The 21,012-nt window shown below is 39.3% G+C and overlaps 1 protein-coding gene across 2 annotated transcripts in view; it reads right to left on the bottom strand.

Moving 5' to 3' along the window:
- FRYL (FRY like transcription coactivator) overlaps positions 1-21,012 on the bottom strand; it is a 272,435-nt gene that overhangs the window by 229,931 nt on the left and 21,492 nt on the right. For both annotated transcript variants that reach the window (XM_019829525.3, XM_019829524.3), the window contains exon 2: positions 3,150-3,328. The gene's annotated coding sequence lies outside the window, so the exon portion shown is untranslated. The remainder of the gene's footprint in view (positions 1-3,149; positions 3,329-21,012) is intronic.

The following is a 21,012-nucleotide window of genomic DNA, read 5'->3' as shown; positions in this document are numbered from 1 at the left end:
CAAATAGTACATGAGGAACAGTTTCCCTTTATAAAAAATTTCACATAATAAGTGAACAGTAAAGTTACAGTGTTACGTCTTGCAACCCCTAATTATTTAATAGACCTAAAGCAGGGAGCCCACTGCCTGTTTTTGTAAATAAAGTATTATTAGAACACAGCTATGGCCATTCATTCACATTTTGTCTATGGCTACTTTCCCACTACAAGGGCAGAGTATAGTAACTGTATCAGAGGAGACCAGATGGCCCACAAAGCCTAAAAATACACTATCTGGCCCCTTACAGAGAACGTTTGGCATTCTCTCATCTAAAGCATTGAGCATAAATGGCAACTAATCAACATTAAGAGAGACGACTAAACACTTGTGTACCAGACAGACACTTGCCAAAAGAAATTGAACCTGAATCTGAGCAAATCTCCAGATCCAACTGCCAATTAACAAGAAAAACAAAGGACAGAGGAATATGCTTATTTTTTTTAAGACTGCATTTTTAAGTAACCTCTACACCTAACGCGGGGCTTGAACTCACAACCCCAAGATCAAGAGTTGCATGCTCCACAGACTAAGCCAGCCACGCACACTGACAGATGAGTACATTTAATCACTTCACAGGAATGTAATCAGGAACATCCACATCTATGGCCCAAAGACCCAATTTGCTCAACAAAAATTTTAAGGACACAAGGCAGGGGGAACTTAGGAGAAAAATCAACTAATTGCAATGAAGGGAGGGCTTATCTAGATCCTGATTCAAACAGCTCAACTGCTTTGGAAATGTATGAAATAATCAAAATTACCACGAACTGCACATTTTATTACATTGGGATTGTTGCTGTTTTTTTTTTTAAAGATGATAACGGTATTGTGGTTGTATTTTTTAAAAGGAGATCTACTTTAAGAATACATACTGGAATATAAACAAATTATATGATGTCTAGGATTTGCTTTAAAATAATACAGAGTGGAAAAGAAGTCCATGGAAGAGAAACAAACAATTTGGCCATGATTTGATAATTATTAAACCTGAGTGATGAATACAAAGGGGTTCATTACACTAGCCTGTTTACTTTGTACAAGTTAAATTTTTTTTTCCATAATAAAAATTAAAAATAAGGCAAAATCTTTCTTATTCAGACACAGAAAAAAATCTGATAGGAAAAGGTCAGGAAGTATGCTAGATCACCCCAAAAAGGCAACTGGACCGTGACAAGGTGTGGGATCTTTCAAAAGAAGGGTAAGAAGCCAACTTTGAAAAGAACCAGTTCAGAGATCAAGCAAATGACTTTTACAAACTGAGTTATGTGCCCTTTTCCAACTATTTCAAGCACCTAGAAAAAGGATATATATGGCCAACGAACTTAGGTTTGAGAACTAATTAAGACGGGTTCCTCGGAGTTTTAAAAAGGCAAGAGACCATAAGATGTAAGAATGATCGTGGAGTTTGGGTAAGTGGAAAGCTAATGAGGCTAGGAAACAGTCCACCTGGTTAAAGAAAACAAAACAAAAACAAAAACAAATGCCAAGAAACTACAAGTCAAAATTAATACTAAAAACAGATTTAAGAAGTGGGATGTGACAGAGGGTTATGATCATGACAGGAAGCTTGCCAAAGCCTCAGAAATTAGAAGTCTTCCAGGCGATGGTGAGGTCTAAGGTACGAAGTGATGGGGTGTGCGCAGCAGGCAGAACTTTTGGATTCCAGTCCTGATGAACGAATGCTGGGTAACTAATCGGTTTCAGCTCCCTGCCAAAGAATCACACCCTTCTCCCAAGCTTATTTCAACAGGTAACTGTATGTGTAAAGGTCCCAGGATTGGGAGCTCTGGTCTAAGACGTAGTGATATTGGAAAATCAGTAAGATGAAAATGATGGATGCTAGACGTATCAAGGAAGCAGGATGAGAGTCACCAACATGATAAAAGAGACAACATCAGAGTCAAATAAAGGAAAATTCTAGAGGTCAATAGAAGAGGATGGAGAGAAATGTGGAAAGAATGAAAGACCTCAACTTCCAAACAAAATGATTAACTGAAAAATGTTGTGTTAGTGAAGGCATTATTGTAACCCCACACTTCCAAGAACGTAGTCTAAAAATCTATCAAATAGGTTACAGAAGGTATCCTCAAAAGACCAAAAAAATCTACCAATTTGTTCATTATGATCATAAAGTGTTAGATGTATGAAAATACCAAAAAACCTGAAAAAACATTTAGTTTAATTCGCTCATTTCATAGATGAGAAAACTGAGGTCTACTAAGGCTAATTAACCTGCACTCAAGAACACCATACAATTAATGATCAGAACTAGGGCTAAAATGTACCCCATTCTTCACTCACCCTCTTGACCTTGCATCCTCATTTAATGCCATGGTTTCCATTTGGTGACTGACTTCTCTACAACACTAAACGCCATTATATATTTTCATGCTTCGATAGCAGGCATTTGATAAATATTTGTCACCTGACACTCAAAGTGAGCCTACTTCAATGATTTTCTTTCAAAGGTCTCCCATATCAGCAACTGGTTCTGCTCACTTTTACTCCTCTGCCCCCCAATAAAAAGGCACTGAGGAAATCTCAGAGGTGTTCAAAAAACATGTCGGCTAACTAGCATCCATGCTTCCAAAAAATGTTAGAACACGAAAAGGCACACATAGTGCCCGGGGGGGGGGGGGGGGGGGGGAAGAGTTGACGTCACTCTCCTCTTATCATCTCCAAAAATGTGTCATTACATAATGTACACATCAGTGGGAAGTAAGACGATGTTCTTGACCGGATGGACTCAAAGCACCTAAACTGACAGGAAAAGACCATAACAGGATAAACTACCTCAGTCTTACAATAAGGGATTATGGAGAATGCACGGAGTACAGACTTCATACACGTTTACGTATTTTTAATGTACTCTCTATAAATGTTACATATAATCCTGGACCTAGAATCTCATGGAAGGAATGTTCTGAGCCTCCAAAAACCTGATGTTACTGCTATTTTTAGACGTGATTTTTTTAAGTTAGCAAAAAAAAAAAAAAAAAAAAAAAGGCAGGTATTAGAAGAGAAGGCATCATAGAGAGGAAGGCAATTCACACAAAAATTATTTTTACAAACTTCTATTATTCTTTAAAAAAAAAAGTACGTATCCTTACCACTTAGAAAGGGTTGTTGAGGCACAGAGTTTGTAGAAAAGACACCAATTTTGGAAAGGATCCATCTAGAAGCTTTTTCGACCTGGAGCTTGTTGTACTTTATAGGCACGCAAGTGGGCACAGTAGTGCAAAGCCGTAGTGATTCACCATGTACGAAGCAGAATATGGAATGTTCAAGGCTGGAAGATAAAAAATAGAGAAAAGGAAAATACTCGGGCTGGTTATTAGGAGCACCCATGTTTAAAACAAAAGGTGTCCCATTTTAGTGGTTTTTATAGAACAAATATCATTACTGAAGCTAAGTTTTTATAACTGAGAACTTGCACAAGAAGAACTTACTTATATAAGTATCTTAACTACGTAGGGACAGAATCTATCTGGAGAGAGAAAACAAGAAAATGAGAATTAGTCTTCCAAAGGCTCTAAATTAAAGATTTCTTTGCCACCCATAACTTCTTTGTCAAATACATTATAAATTTCCCTACCATCTAAACACAATTACCTGTTTCTTAATGAAACAAGGGGGATCATCAAAGGAGTGCTTCCACAGTACTTGAGGATATATACCTTATAGGACTTGGGGTAATGACCCCAGAACGGCCTTTATTTCAAAAGGTACCCCCAAAGTACCCCAACGAATAAGCACCCTCTGTTCCTGGTGGTGGTGTCAATATCTACAAAGTTAGGAATGAATTTATCCTTTGACCCAACAGTCCTCTTTCTGGGACATTCTCCTACACACATACTTGTACACTCATAAAGTATACAGCAAGACTGTTGTGAGATTGTTTGTAAAAGTGAAACACTGAAAACAACCCAAGTTACACATGATCTAGCAATTCGACTCCTGGGTATATAACAAGTGATAAAATACATCCATGCAAAAATAAAAACGTAAGTGTTCACAGTAGTGTTATTTGTAATAACCAAAAGGCAGAAACAAGACAATGGTCATCCACTTTTTAGCAATTTGACAGAGTAAATTTATGTTCCTTGAATATAATGATAAAAAGAGTGGGCTTGTATTTTATGTATCATATTTAAAGAAAAAAAAAGACAATGGTCATTAACTGATGAACGGATAAATAAAATGTGATAGATCCCATCCAATGGAATATTTCTGCCACAAAAAGGAATGAAGTAATGATACATGCTACAGCATAGATGAATCCTAAAAACTATGCAAAGTCAAAGAAGCTAGTCACAAAAGGCCACATATTACATGATTCTATTTATATGAAATGCCTAGAATAGACAAATCTACATACAGAAAAAACAGATTAGTGGTTGAAGGGCTGCGGGGGAGAGGAAGATGGGGAATGACTAATGGGTATACTGTTTCTCTCAGTTTCCAGTCACTTGCACTCTGACCCAATACTAAATACTAAAATACTCTTCCTAATGACTTTGAAAGAATTTTAAGTGCCCATTCTAACTTGTATCTGACCTCCCCTCTCTCACTACTCCAATGAACCTCAGATTGCTGCCAAGTGCACAACTAGGATCACAAAATTCTCTGGTTTGGTAGTACAGTGGTACTCCTAATTCCTACAGAATAAAGTTCAGAAATTAATTAGCCTCAAAGTCAAGATCCTAATGGCAGAGAATAAACTACGAGCACATCTCCCTAATATTCTCTAGACTACAGGCAAGCTGAACTCTGCTCCGTGCAAACATATCCCATTCCTACACCTACATCTTTTTTCCATCTGGAATGCCCACCCTTTGTTTCCATGCACTGAAATTCCTCTAAAATCATTTTTAAAGCTAAAAATCACTTATCCGACCAGAGCATTGGATTTCTCAACTCTCACACCTTCAAGGACTAGTTTACAAAGACTATAAAGGGTACTGCAAGTATTGTAAGTATGAAGTATAAACTAAGAAGAGCCAACATATATCACTCAACAAATGTTACTGCTACTCACTCAACAAAGTAACCAATAAATATTTTTTAAATTGACATACAAAATTAAAAAATTGTGTTTTCCAGACATACTACACTCTTGGCTCTAGAAGCAACAGTTTAAGGTTTGACACCTTTGAAAGTCATGATGATGAGAATTTCTGATCATCAACAGGTTTCAGTTATGGGGAATCTCATACAGATTCATGATGGAAGAGCAGCAACCCATTATTTAATCAAGAGCCAACTTGATTCGTAATCATTTCACAATGTATGTCATAAGTCGTTATGATGTATACTTTAAATGTATACAGGGGTACATGTCAGTTATACCTCAATAAAAAGGGGGGACAATTTGATTCACTTTATTCAGTAATATCCACCAAAAATAGGGAAAGAGGGCAAGCCTTACCAAAAGACAATAGTTTCATTATCTTTTTTAAATTGTGGCAAAATACGCATAACATATAATTTACCATCTTAATCATTAAGTGTGCAGTCAGCAGCATTAAGTACATTCACATTATTTGCAAACAGCACCACCACCCATCTCCAGAACTCCTTCTATCTTGCAAAACTGAAACTTTGTGCCCATTAAACACTAACTCCCCATTCTCCCGCCTACCCCCACCCTCCCCGCCCAGCCCCTGGTAACAAGCATTCTCCTTTCTCCTTTCTCTATCAAGGAGTCTGACTGCTCTGGGAACCTCACACAAGCAGAACCACACAGGATTTGTTCTTTGTGACTGGCTTATTTTACTAAGCATGATGTGCTCAAGGTTCATGAGTGTTATCATTTTTCATTAAGAACTTCAAAACCACAGAAAGGACATGGTTTAAACAGATTCTAGTTTAAACTCATGGTTTAAACATACTCTATACCCCAGAGATTTAGAAGACTCAAATTACAGAAAGAAAGGAAAAAGAAGAATAACAGGTACCAGATAATCCAGTCTGATACCAGGCATTCTGCTCCATACAACTCTGAGGAGGTAGTGTTATTATTATTCCCGATTGGTAAATGACAAAAAGGGGGCCCAGGGGACCATGCGGTATTAGGTAGGCCTCCCATGCTACTTCCCTATTTCCATTTTGTTCTTACCTGACATATACCCATATATCCATTTATTTATCTCCTTATGTGCCAATTATGTGTAGACCAAAAACACTGAAAATCACTACTTTAGTCGAAGGGTCACATTTATATAACAAAGTTGTGTCTATTACACAACACAGTTTAACTAAGCATCTTACAATCTCTGGCTTTTCTGAGATGTTTGTCCCTAGGTACACTTTTTTTTTTTAATGTTTATTTTTGAGAGCCCAAGTGACAGAGCACGAGCAGGAGAGGGGCAGAGAGAGAGGGAGACACAGATTCCGAAGCAGGCTCCAGGCTCTGAGCTGTCAGCACAGAACCCAACACGGGGCTCAAACCCACGAACTCCGAGATCATGACCTGAGCTGAAGTTGGATGCTTAACTGACTGAGCCACCGACTGAGTTTATACTCTGGTGGAGAATATGGTAATGAAGCAAATACATTAAGGGGTTATTTATTTATTTATTTACTTAACGTTTATTTATTATTGACAGAGAGAGAGAGAGAGAGAGAGAGAGCATGCGCATGGGAGGGGCAGAGAGAGAGGGGGAGACACAGAATCCGAAGCAGGCTCCAGGCTCTAAGCCGTCAGCACAGAGCCCGATGCGGGGCTCGAACCCACAAACGGTGAGATCATGACCTAAGCCAAAGTCAAATGTTCAACCGGCTGAGCCACCCAGGTGCCCCCATAGGTACATTTCTTTACATACTCAGATATTAGGAGACTTTATTACTGCCACAGATATATTTAGAGATTTTTACCCCCAGCAGGGAGGGGAGGTGGAAGGCATTGGAAGGCCAGGGTAGAGGATAAAATTCCAAATGAAAAGTCCAAGCAGGCTTGTTTTCCAGTGAGCCCAAATCTGTTAGAACATTCTTATGTTCTGTAAGTTTTATTGTTTCCATCAAACTTCACCTGAGGACTTTTCTACTAAGCATGAGTTTACAATAGAAAGGGCGATATCACAAGGTTGTGATAGTCTACTTACACCTTAAATATATTCTCCCTATAATATTAGCTATATTTACAGTAATTTGATTTCCTTCTGCTTCAGAATGAAAGTAAATATTCCCACCATCCTGTATTGCTACATTTTCTCCCTCAAATTAGTTATGACTTTTATTACATTTCAAGCCATTATGAATTAAATACCTAACATTTAACTTGCTTAAACTATTTTTTCGTAATTTAAATTACAGCAAGTACATCCACAATTAGAATATAAAATGTTATGAAGCAAAATCTAATTTTTAAGGACTCTGACTAAATAAATCCGCACTTATAACAAAGTCTACAATTCCCACTAATTTATTGTTTGCAGAAAATAATTTCTTTTGAGCACAATATGAGCACTCTTACTCATAAGAGAAGTACTGTGTTCACAAAATAATTTTATCTTCGCTGATATAATAAGAAGTCAGTGGTTTCCTTTTTGTGGTAAACAATGGGTCTTAGGAAACACATTCCCGCTAAATGTCTTTTACATTTTTTTTTATACACAATTGGTTCAACTTCCTAATAATCACCATTTACCAGAAATGTGAAAGATAAAAATCTATCAAGATACACAATGAAATTAAGCAAGCCAAAAAGAGAAAAAGAAAAGAAAATTACAAAGAGGGCAGGGTGGAGAAAACTTCCAACCCAACACCAACCATCTCCAAGCTACTTTTTAAAACTGAGAGTATCAGGGAGCCCGGATCTATGCTGAGAATGTGGAGCCTGCTGGGGATTTTCGCTCTCTCCCTTGCTCTCTGCCCCTCCCCAGTTCATGCTTGAGCTCCAGCTCTCCCTCAAATAAATAAATGAAAGTTATCAAAAATATTTGAAAATTGGGGTACCTGGGTGGCTTAGTTGGTTAAGGAACCAACTTCGGTTCAGGTCATGATCTCACAGTTGGTGAGTTCAAGCCCCACGTCGGGCTCTGTGCTGGCTTTAGATTCCATGTCTCCCTCTCTCCCTGCCCCTCCCCTGCTCACGCTCTGTTTCTCTCTCTCTCAAAAAGGAAAAAGAAAAAGAAAAAATATTTTTTAAAAAACTGAGAATATTGGCTTCAAGGTGACAAAAATCTACATCTTTTTTCTACATTCCCAAGGGACCATGCCCATCAGTATACAAACATATTATATGATCCCTACCTTAAGGGGAGAAAAAAAAAAGGGCCTCCCATGATACTGTGATTTATACTAAGAAATACATATTTGGTCTTCATCCCATTTCTGGTACAGGACTCCTAAAACCCTTAGAATTTCCTAAGTGATGAGAGACTTAAAGGTGTCTTTTGTTGTTAATGAGGTGACTTGGGGGCCACACCTAAGGATCCGAACTAATTGCCAGGAGAAGCAACCATATGATTAGAGGGCTGGAACTTTCAGTGTCACCTTGCCCTTCACCTGGCGTCAGGGGGGAGACTGGAGAATGAATCCATCGCCAACGGCCAGAGATATAATCAACATGTCTGTGTCATGAAACCTCCATGAACACACAAAAGGATGAGGTCTGTCTGGAGAGCTTCCGGGTTGCATTATGTGCAGACAAGGGGACAGTGGCACACTCTGAGGGCAGGGAAGGTCTGGGCCCTCTCCCCATATCTTGCCCTGTGCAGCTCTCCCACCTGGCTGTCCCAGCTCTGTATCCTTTTATAATAAACTAGTAATCTAATAAATAAAATGCTTCTTCAAGTTCTGTGAGCCACTCCAGCAAATGAATTGAACCCGAGGAGGAATTTTCTGGAACCTCTAACCTACAGCCAATAGGTCAGAAACCCAGGTTGACAACCTGGACTGGTGTCTGAAGTGTGTCTGTGGGGGCGGGAGTGGACATGGGGACGTGGTCTTGTAGGACTCGGTCCTTCAACTGTAGGATCTACTGATATGCCCCAGTAGTGTCGGAACTGAGTTGAATTGTAGGCCACACAGCAGGTGTCTGAGAACTGCCTGGTGGTGTGGGAAAAGCCATGCATCCATACACACACATCTGGAATTGATGACCAGAACGTCTACCTCCCTTGACCACAAAACCCCTGTCCATGACTAGAGCGTCTCTCTGCTCCCTGTTGTAGTAAAAGTCTCCCACACAGTTGTCTCTGTACAGTATTTTGCTAGCTTCTCTTCACCCTCTTTTCTCATCTATCCGTTGCAAGGCTTTCTACCTTCCAGTCCACAGGACTGTTTGTTGATGTCACTAATGACCTCCATGCCTCATGAAATCTAAAGGTCAATATCAGGCCTCATCTCAGTTGACTCCACAGCAGCACTTCCCTCCCTCCTTTTTGAAAGACTGTCTTCGCCTGGACTGCAAAATGCCACACTCCTGGTTTTCTTCCTCCTCCTATGAGATGGTCTTCCTCCACCTCTTTCCCAGCTCAGAACACTGAAGAGCCCAAGGTCAGTTGTTGGCCTTCCTGTCCACTGGCATTTACCTCTAAGTGACCTTATCCAGTCTCAAGGTCTTAAATTCAAATTTGGGATTTGTCAGCATATAGATGGTGTCTCTAACCCCACTCTCTCTCCTGAGCACTAAGCTCAAAAATCCAACCATCCATTTGGACATCAAATAGGATCTCAAACTCAACTCTTTATACATCTCCTTAAATCTTCACCTGCCCCCAACATTGTACCTCAGTAATAATACCATCATTCTTCTAGAAGTCACTACTTCATCCTAACAGAAAGTAAAAAGATGAACTGAAAAAACGATAACTCTTCTTAGATGCAGGAGAACAGTGAGGTCATAGGGCAAATCAGAATTCCCAGAATTGAAGAAACAGACAAATACAGAGTCACAACTTATGGAACAGAAACCTCCATGGAAATCAGTGCCAGGGTAAGAAAACCTGAACTTTAACTGACAATTTGCTGGAGGCTCAGTGTGGACAACTTTGAGAGATTAAAAACCCCAGGAAGACCCAGTCATAGGAGAAATTCTACACTTTTATTTATGAGTTTCATCTCCAAGAGCTAGACCTGGTTCTCATAATGAATATCAGAGAAAAATCCCTTCATGCTTCTCAGTGGGAGGGGGTGGGGGTAAGAATATTCCAAAGCATTCTGTTCCTCTTAACAAGGTCAGTCTTTAGGAGAAACAATTTAACCAAAGCCTAACTGACCTGGGGGAAAGGAAATACCCAACACCAGCCCACTCTAGCCATCCTTTCCTACCTAAGGGGGTAAAGGGAGAACTGAGAAGCACTTGTGAAATTCACAGTCCAGAGGCACAGGCTCACTAACACACTGACACCTCATCATAGAACCAAAGAACACTTCTCTCCCCCCACCTTACCACATTACTGGAGGTCTATTTACAGCCATTTACTCAAAATCAGTACATCATGTCCAGCTCTGAAGAAAAAAATTACAATGCATACTAAAAGAAAACACACACACACACACACACACACACACACACACACACACACGCGCGCGTGGTTCGAAGAAACAGAGTAAACACCAGAATCAGACTGGGATATGGCAGGAATGTTGGAATTATCAGGCCAGCAATTCAAAACAATTATGATTTATATATTTTCAGGGCTCTAATGGATAAATTAGACAGCATGCAAAAAGAAAGGGTCAATGTAAGCAGAGAGATGGAAATTCTAAGAACCAAAAGAAACAACTAGAGATCAAAAACACTAACAGAAATGAAGAATGCCTTTAATTGGTTTATTAGTAGCCTGAACTTGGCTAAGGAAAGAATCTCTGAACTTGAAGACAGCTCAATAGAAACTACCCCCCCCAAAAAAAAATACATTAGAAAACTAAAAAGAGGGGTGCCTGGGTGGCGCAGTCGGTTAAGCGTCCGACTTCAGCCAGGTCACGATCTCGCGGTCCGTGAGTTCGAGCCCCGCGTCAGGCTCTGGGCTGATGGCTCGGAGCCTGGAGCCTGTTTCCGATTCTGTGTCTCTCTCTCTCTCTGCCCCTCCCCCGTTCATGCTCTGTCTCTCTCTGTCCCAAAAATAAATAAAAAACGTTGAAAAAAATTTAAAAAAAAAAAGAAAACTAAAAAGAAAAAAGAAAAAAGACTGGGGGCACCTGAGTGGCTCAGTCAGTTAAGTATCCAACTTCAGCTCAGGTCATGATCTCACAGTTTGTGAGTTCCAGCCCCACATTGAGCTCACTGCTATCAGCGCGAGCCCACTTCAGATCCTCTGTCCCCCTCTCTCTCTGCCCCTCCCCTGCTCAAAAGTGAATAAAATATTTTTAAGTTAAAAAAAAAAATTAGTTGAATCAATTTAAAAAAGAAACAAAAAAGACTGGGGGGAAAAAAAAGAATAGAATATCCTAGAACTGCAGGACAACTACAAAAGATGGCACATATACATAACAGGAATAATAGAAGAAGAAAGAAAGGAACAGAAGAAATATTTGAAACAATAATGCCTGAGAATTTTTTCAAATTCACGTCAGATACCAAACTACAGATCAAGGAAGCTCAGGGACCACCAAGCAGGATACGTACTAAAGAACTACAACCAAGCATATCACACTCAAACTACAGAAAATCCAAAATAAAAAGTCCTGAAAGAAGCCAGACAAGGTAAACACCCTACCTAACGAAGGAGCAAAGATAAGGATTACATCCAATTTCTCAGAAACCATGCATGCAAAAAGAGAGTGAAGTGAAATATTCAAAATGTCGACAGGAAAAAAACACCTAGAATTCGGTACCCTGCAAAATCATCCTTTAGAAATGATGGAGAAATAAAGACTTTCTCAAACAAAAACCAAGGTAATTTGTTGCCAGCGGACCTGTTCATGTACATAAAGAAAGGAGAAGCATCAGGGAAGGGGTAACGAAGGTAAAATTAAAACTTCTCCTTATTCTTAATTGAGCTAACAACAGTTTGTTCAAAGCACTAGCAACAATGTGTTCAATTACGTATGCTTATATAGATGAAATGAAAAATAGCAATGATACAAGTAAAGGGAAGGGTGAGAGGAAACAGTGTAGCATTATTTGAAAGTGGATTTAGATTAGTTGTAAATGTACATTGCAAACTCTAGGGCAATTACTAAAAACAATTTTTTAAAGTACAATTAATATGATAAGAAAGGAGGGGCGCCTGGGTGGCTTAGTCGGTTAAGCGTCCAACTTTAGCGCAGGTCATAATCTCATGGTTCATGGGTTCGAACCCCACGTCAGGCTCTGTGCTCACGGCTCAGAGACTGGAGACTGCTTTGGATTCTGTGTCTCCCTCTCGCTCTCCTCCCCTCCCCTGCTCATGGTCTGTCTCCCTCTCTCAAAAATAAACAAACATAAAAAAAATGCTAAGAAAGGAGAGAAAACATAACTATATAAAATGCTCGACTTAAAACCATAAAAGGCAGAAAAAGATTAGAATACAAAACAGAGAACGCAAACAAGGTCACAATCAGAAACAGTAACAAATGATATTTATTAATCCAACAACAGAAATAATCAATTTGAACATCAATTGTCTAAAATGCACCAATTAAAAGAAAGAGACTGGCTCAAAAGAGCAAACAACAAGGCAGATTGCCTACAAGAAACTCACTTTAAATATAAAGACACATATGGATTAAAGTAACTGCATGGAGAAAGATATGCCATGCTAAACACTAATAAAAAGAAAAATGGAATAGCTATATTACTTTCATACAGAGCAGATTTAAAAGCAAGGAAAGTTATCAAGGATAAAGAGGACGACTACATAATGACAAAAGGGTCAATGCTCCAAAACCTAACGATCTTCAATGTGTATATGTCTAACGAACATCAAAATACACGAGGCAAAAACTGATAAAACTGCAAGGAGAAATAAATGAATCTACTATTATAGTTGAAGATATCAACACTCCTTTCAGAAATGAACAGATTTAACAGGCAGAAAATCAATAAGGACATAGTTGAACTCTACAACACCATCAATCAGCTGGGTATAATTGACATCCCTAGACCACTTCATTCAGCAAGAGCAGAATAACACTCTTCTCAAGCTCACATGGAACATTCACCAAAATAGACTACATTCTGGCCCACAGAATACAACTTAAGAAACTTAAAAGAACAGAAATCCTACAATGCCTACTCTCAGTTCACAGTGAAATTAAACTAAAAGTCAATGACAGAAGGATAACTGGCAAATCACAAAGTATTTGGAGATTTAAGAACACATTTTTAAATAACACACGATCAAAAAAGAAATCTCAGAAGAAATTTTAAAATATTTTGAGCTGAATGAAAATACTTAAAATTTGTGGGATGCAGCAAAAGCAGTGCTTAAATGGAAATTTGTAGTAGTAAATACATATATTAGAAAAGAAGATCTAAAATCAACAATCTAGGGGCGCCCAGTGGCTCATTCGGTTAAGCGTCCAACTTCGGCTCAGGTCACGATTTCAGTTTGTGAGTTCGAGCCTCGCAGCGGGCTCTGTGCTGACAGCTCAGAGGCTGGATGGAGCCTGCTTCGGATTCTGTGTCTTCCCCTCTCTCTCTGCCACTGCCCGGCTCATGCTCTCTCTCTCCTTCAAAAATAAACATTAAAAAAATAAATAATAAAAAATGAAATGAAATGAAATGAAATGAAATGAAATGAAATGAAATGAAATGAAATGAAATGAAATGAAATGACATAACATAACATAAAATAAAATAAAATAAAATAAAATAAAATCAACAATCTAAGTTTCCACCTTAGGAAACTAGAAAAAGAAGAGCAAATTGAATTCAAAGGAAGCAGAAGGAAAGAAATAATAAGAATTAAAGCAGAAATCAATGAAACTGAAAACATGAAATCATTAGAGAAAAATCAATGAAACCAAAAGCTGACTAAGAAAAACAGGAGAGAGGACATAAATTACTAATGAAAAATGAAAGAGGGACATCATTACAAATTCCATGAACATTAAAAGATAAAAAAGTACTATGAACAACTATATGCCCACAAATTTAATAACCTAGATGAAATGGACTAATTCTTTGAATAGATAATCTGAATGGCCTTATATCTATTTTTCAAATTCAATCAATAATTAATTTAATTTGTATTCCCAAACTGAAAGCATCAGGCCCAAATGTGTTCACTGGTGAATTCTACCAAGCATTTATGGAAAAACTGTAACAATTCTCTACAATAACTTTCAGAGATTAGAAGCAGAGGGAATACTTCCTAACTTATCCCATGAGGCCAGCATTACCAAAACCAAAGACATTACAAGGGAAGAAAACTATACAGACTAATATCACTCATTAACATAACTGCAAAAATCCTCAACAAAATATTAGCAGTAATGTATAAAAGGAATTACACACTATGACAAAGTGGGATTTATCCCGGACATGCAAATATGGTCCAACATTTGAGTATCAATTAATGTAATCCATCATGTTAACAGGCTGAAAAAGAAAAATCACATGACCACACCAACAGTTACAGGAAAAGCATTTGACAAAATCCAGTACCGAGTCCTAACAAAAACTCTCAATAAAATAGGAATAGAGGGCAACTTCCTCAACTTGATAAAGATCATCCACAAAAAAACTACAGCTAACATCATACTTAATGGTGTGATGAAAAACTAGAAGTTCCCCCAATAAGATCAGGAACAAGGCAAGGTGTCCACTCTCACCATTCCTTTTCAACATTGTACTGAAGTCCTAGCTATACAATAAGACAAGAAAAGAAAAGAAATGAAATACAGATTGGGAAGGAAAAAAATAAAACTGTCTTTGTTTGCAGATAACACGATCATCTAAGGTGAAAACCCAAAAGAACACACGCACGCACACACATCCGTAACTAATAAGCAATTATAACAAGGTTCAAGGATACAAGGTTAATATGTAAAAGACAATTGTCTTCCTCTATACCAGCAGTGAACAAGCAGAATTTGAAATTAAAAACAATGCCATTTATACTAGCACTCCCCAAAAATGAAATACTTGGGTATAAATTTAACATAATATGTACAAGATCTATATGAGGTAAACTACAAAATTCTCGTGAACAAAATCACAGAACAAAATAAATGGAGAGACAGTCCATGTTCATGGACAGGAAGACTCAATATTGTCAAGATGTCAGTTCTTCCCAATTTAATCTATGTATCCAATGAAATCCCAATCAAAATCCCAGTATGTTACTTTGTAGATATCAACAAACGGACTCTAAAGTTTATACGGAGAGGCAAAAGACTCAGAATAGCCAACATTATATTGAAGGAGAACAAAGTTGGAAGACTGACACTATCTGACTTCAAGACTTAAAACAAACTTATAATAATCAAGACAGTATCATATTGGGGGAAAAAACAGACAAACAGATCAATGGAACAGAACAGAGAACCTAGAAACAGACCCACATAAACGCAGCCAAACTGATCTTTGACAAAAGAACAAAAGCAATACAGTGGTACAACTATGGCCTTTTACACAAATGGGACTGAAACAACTGGACATCCACATGCAAAAAAAAAAAAAAAAAAAGAATCCAGACACAGATCTTGCACCTTTCACAAAAATTAAGTCAAAAAAGATCATGGAGGGGCGTCTGGGTGGCTTAGTCAGTTGAGTGTCCGACTTAGGCTCAGGTTATGATCTTGCAGCTCGTGGGTTTGAGCCCTGCATAGGGCTCTGTGCTGATGGCTCGGAGCCTGGAGTCTGCTTCAGATTCTGTGTCCCTTTCTCACTCTGCCCCTCCCTCACTTGTGCTGTGTGTCTCTCTCTCAAGAATAAATAAAACAGTAAAAAATATTTAAAAAAAAAAAAAAAAAAAGATCATGGACCTGAATGTGAAATGCAAAGCTATAAAACTAGAAAATAACAAAAAGCAAAAACTAAGATGACCTGGGGTATGGCAATGACTTTTCAAATACCAAAGGCACAATCCATGGAAGCAATACTTGATAACTGACTCCATTAAAATGAAAAACCTACTATGCAAAAGACAGTGTGAAGAGAATGAGAAGCCAAGCCACAGACTGGGAAAAAAAAAAAATACTTGAAAAAAAAAAAACAACAAAAACACCTAATAAAAGATTGTTATCCAAAATAAACAAAGAAATCTTAAAAGTAAATAGGAAAATAATTCCATTAAAAAAATGGGCCAAAGACCTTTACAGACACCCAACCAAAGAAGATATGCATACTGCAAATAAGCATATGAAAAGCCGCCCACATCATATGTCATCAGGGAAATGCAAATTTAAAATGAGACGCTGCCCCACATCTATTAGAAAGGCCAAAATCCAGAACGACTGACAACCACAAATGCTGGGAGGGACATGAAGGAACAAGAACTCTTACTCATTGCAGGTGGGAACACAAAATGGAACCACCACTTTGGAAGACAGCCTGGAGGTTTCTTAGAAAACTAAACGTACTCTAACCATATGACCCTGCAGTTGTGCTCCCTGGTATTTACAGGCTTTGAAAACATGCCCACACAAAAACCTGCACACAGATGTTGAACACAGGCATGTTTATAATTGCCCAAACTTGGAAGCCACGAAGACGTTCTTCACTAGATGAACGGATAAACTGTGGTCTATCCAGACAAATGGAACATCATTTAGTGCTAAAAAGAAATGAGCCATTGAGCCAGGAAATAGGAGCCTTAAATACACAATGCTAAGGGACAGAAGCAAATCTGAAAGGCTACACAGTAAATGATTTCGATTACTGGTTACTCTGGAAAAGGCAAAACAATGGAGGAAGTAAAAAGACGACAGGTTGCCAGGGGTTAAGGAAGGGGAATGAACAGGCAGAGCAGAAAGGGTTTCAGGGCAATGAAAATACTCTGTACCTTATGACGATGGATACGTATCATTATACATTCATCCATACGATAGAATATACGACACCAAAAGTGAATCCTAATGTAAACTGGGGACTCTGGGTAATTATGATGTGACAATGTGGGTTCAACAACTGTAACAACCGTACCACTCTGGTGTCGGGGGGGGGGGGGGGTCCTGATGATAGGGGACAGTGTACATGAGTAGGAGCAGTGGGTGTACGGGAAATCTCTATACTGTCAATTTTGCTGTGAATCTGAAACTGCTCAAAACAAAAGGCTTTATAAAGAATGTCTATAAAAAATAAAGATTAAAAAAAAAATGTTAGTGGGGGGGCAGGGGGAAACTCTTGCCTTATCTGATCAGGCTCTGATTCCAGTCGTTCCCACACATCTTACAAAACAGGTTTTCAGTTTGGGTTGCCATTAAAACAAAAAAGTAAAATTGTTTGGAAATTTTTTTAAATGACATACATGTAGCTGTATCAAAGACAATGGCAGAATTTCAACTTATCATAAACTGCTCTTTCCATTAAAATTAACTTTTAAGGGGTGCCTGGATGGCTCAGTCGGTTGAGCGTCCAACTCTTGATTTCAGCTCAGGTCAGGATCCCAGGGTCATGGGATCAAACCCTGCATCAGGCTTCATGATGAGTATGGAGCTTGCTTAAGATTCTCTCTCACTCTCCCTTCACCCCTCCCCTGTTCACACTCAAGCTTGCTCAAAAAAAAAAAAAAAAAAAAAAAATTAACTGTTGAAAATAAAGTTTGTTTCATCAAAAAATTTGGATTTTTTTTCCTGGATATAGCAAATAATTTTACACAAATACGCAAATAATGTTATACAAAAATGAGACAGAAATCACTGCAAAGACTGGTTTTCTACGGCCTGTGAAGGAAATCAATTTACAATACACTAAGTGGCATAAAAAAATGCAAAGTATGTGTTTATAAGCATTTTTCTAGCGAGAGGTCCACAGCTGTCAAATTCTCAAAGAGAGCCATGCATGACCCAGATAAGACTGAGAATGGCAAGTTCTTAGGTGTAAGTGAAATCAAGACATTCACCCACTATTTAATACTAAGGGTTCTACTACCTTCATTTATGAAACTTTCTCTGACTTCCATCCTGTGTACATAGCTCCTTTCCACAGACATAAAAAGAAAGTAATTTATTGCCACCCAAGTATTTAGAAAAGGGCTAGGGAGGGGCGCCTGGGTGGCTCGTCGGTTAAGCCTCTGACTTTGGCTCAGGTCATGAACTAGTGGTTTGTGGGTTCAAGCCCCACATTGGGCTCTGTGCTGACAGCTCAGAGCCTGGAGCCGGCTTCAGATTCTGTGTCTCCCTCTCTCTCTGCTCCTCCCCTGCTCATACTCTGTCTCTCTCTCAAAAATAAATAAAGATTAAAAAAATTTTCTTGGGGCGCCTGGGTGGCGCAGTCGGTTAAGCGCCCGACTTCAGCCGCGACTTCACGATCTCGCGGTCCGTGAGTTCGAGCCCCGCGTCAGGCTCTGGGCTGATGGCTCAGAGTCTGGAGCCTGTTTCCGATTCTGTGTCTCCCTTTCTCTCTGCCCCTCCCCCGTTCATGCTCTGTCTCTCTCTGTCCCAAAAATAAATAAATGTTGAAAAAAAAAATTTAAAAAAAAAAAATTTTTTTTTCTTAAAAAGTGTTAGGGAACATCAGAAGTGTTCATTATTAGATACAAGACAACAACCGGAAGTCAATTAAATCACCCCAAAACTTTTTTGGTTTTGTTTTTGAGAGAGAAAGAGAGAGAGACAGCGAGCGAGCACAAGTGTTGGGGACACGCCAAGGGAGAGAGAGAATCTTTTCTTTTTTTTTTTTTTTTTTTAAGTTTATTTGAAAGAGTGAGCGAGTGTGAGTGCATGTGTGTGAAGCAGGAGGAGGGGCGGAGAGAATCCCAAGCAGACTCCCTGCTGTCAGCGCAGAGCCCCACAAGGGGCTCCATCTCACAGACTGTGAGATCACCACCTGAGCTGAAATCAAGAGACGGACACTTAACCAACTGAGCCACCCAGGCACCCCTAGAGAGAAAGAGAAAGAGAATCACGCAGGCTTCACCCCAAGCATGGGGGCCCACAGGGCTCAATCTCACAACTATGAGATTATGACCTGACCCGAAATCAAGAGTCTGGTGCTTAACCAACTGGGTGCCCGGGCACACAAACCCCCACCACATTTTTTTGTTTGTTTTTAAGGATACATTCACGTCTGGTTGACAAGACCCTGGAAAATTGGGCCATATAGATTATGAAAGGTCCATAACCTCTAATCCAAAGGGGAATTTACCAAATAATCCAAAAGCAGGTTAAAAATTGTGTATGCAGAAGGATGCTTAACTGTAATAGATCAGTCAAAACCCAGGCTCCAAAGACCACCTGTGAGGATTCACTTAGAAGTTATGTGACACAAGGTAAGTTTCTTAACCTCTCTGTTTCCATGCTTATTTAAAAAAAAGGGGGGGGGGATGGAGAGCTTGGGTGGCTCTTTTTTTATATATATTTATTGATTTGGGGCGTGCAGCTAAAAGTCTGATTGATTTATTGTGAATCTTCCATGAATTTTCAAAGAACCAAATTTCAGTAATGACTCTAAAGCAATCAAAAAGAACAACTGTTTACTATCAAATTCTTGTTTCCCTTCTTTTTTGCATACCAGGTCTTCTTAAATCCTCAGAAATGTTTACTAAAATCTTCTTGCATTCCTAAAAATTTTGATACGTTTACTGTCTATGTTATTTGGCATATACAGTATTATCTGTATTCTAATTTCCTTAAAACCTACACTTCTTGTCACCACATAATGTTACTCTTTACGCTCTTTAGTGTTTGGGGGGGAAGGGGAGTATTTTGAGAGAGAGGGAGCGAGAATGAGCAGGGGAGGGGCAGAGAGAGAGAATCCCGGGCAGGATCTTTCTCTGTAGGCACGGGGCCCAAGGAGGGGTTCGAGCTCACGAACCTCGAAATCATGACCTTAGCTGAAACCAGGAGTCCGTCACTTAACCGAGCCACCCAGGCACCCCTATACTATTTAGTGCTTTTAATTTAAATTCCGTGTGTCTAATTTTTTTGTATTCACAAGAATGTTGTATTTATGTGCTCCTCCACATATATTAAAACTTTATTCACTCTGTTTTAAAAAAATACTCAGCACACAGTAAGCCCTCTGTAAAGGTGTCCTCACTTATTTAAAAATACTAAGCATCAACTAGGTGTTAGGCACTGTGGTAGGTGGCTGGGAATAGGTCAATGAAGATGTTGCCCTCTTGTAATTTACTTGCTAACAGTGGCAGATGACGAACTACATATAATAAGTAAATGATGGGGCACCTAGATGGCTCAGTCGGTTGAGCGTCTGATGTCGGCTCAGGTTATGATCTCATGTTTGGGAGTTCGAGCCCCGCATCAGGCTCTGTGCTGACGGCTCACAGCCTGGAGCCTGCTTCGGATTCTGGGTCTCCCTTCCTCTCTCTGCTCCTCCCCCACTCACACTCTATCGCTTTCTTTAAAAAAAAAAAAAAAAAGGAGGGACGCCTGGGTGGCTCGGTCGGTTGGGCTTCCGACTTCGGCTCAGGTCATGATCTTACAGTCCGTGAGTTGGAGCCCCGCGTCAGGCTCTGTGCTGACAGCTCAGAGCCTGGAACCCGCTTCGGATTCTGTGTCTCCCTCTCTCTCTGCCCCTCCCCTGCTCATGCTCTGTCTCTGTCTCAAAAATAAATAAAAACATTAAAAAATTAAAAAAAAAAAAAAAAGGAAATTATGGAGTATGAAAAGGTGAAAAGAGCTATAAAAAAAACCAAACATGGAACTTCAAGCACCGGGCGTGGTAGGAGTTGCAATTTTTCAATGGAATGCAGCTTATTGAAAAGGTGACATCTGAGCAAAGAATTCAAGAGGCAGCCAGGTGAATATCAGGAGTATTCAGGAAGAGCCAAGCCCTGAGGCAGAAACATGCCTGGCACATCAGAGTGAGAACAAAAGGAGATTACAGCAGATGAGTGAGGGCAGGAGTAGTAGGGAAAAAGGATCAGAAAGGTAGGAAGAGACTGACTCAAGCATGGCCTACAGACAAATGCGCCC

This window comes from Felis catus, chromosome B1 (genome assembly GCF_018350175.1).
Source record: "Felis catus isolate Fca126 chromosome B1, F.catus_Fca126_mat1.0, whole genome shotgun sequence".
Taxonomy (NCBI): Eukaryota; Metazoa; Chordata; class Mammalia; order Carnivora; family Felidae; genus Felis; species Felis catus.
This window is presented reverse-complemented; position numbering and strand designations above follow the sequence as displayed.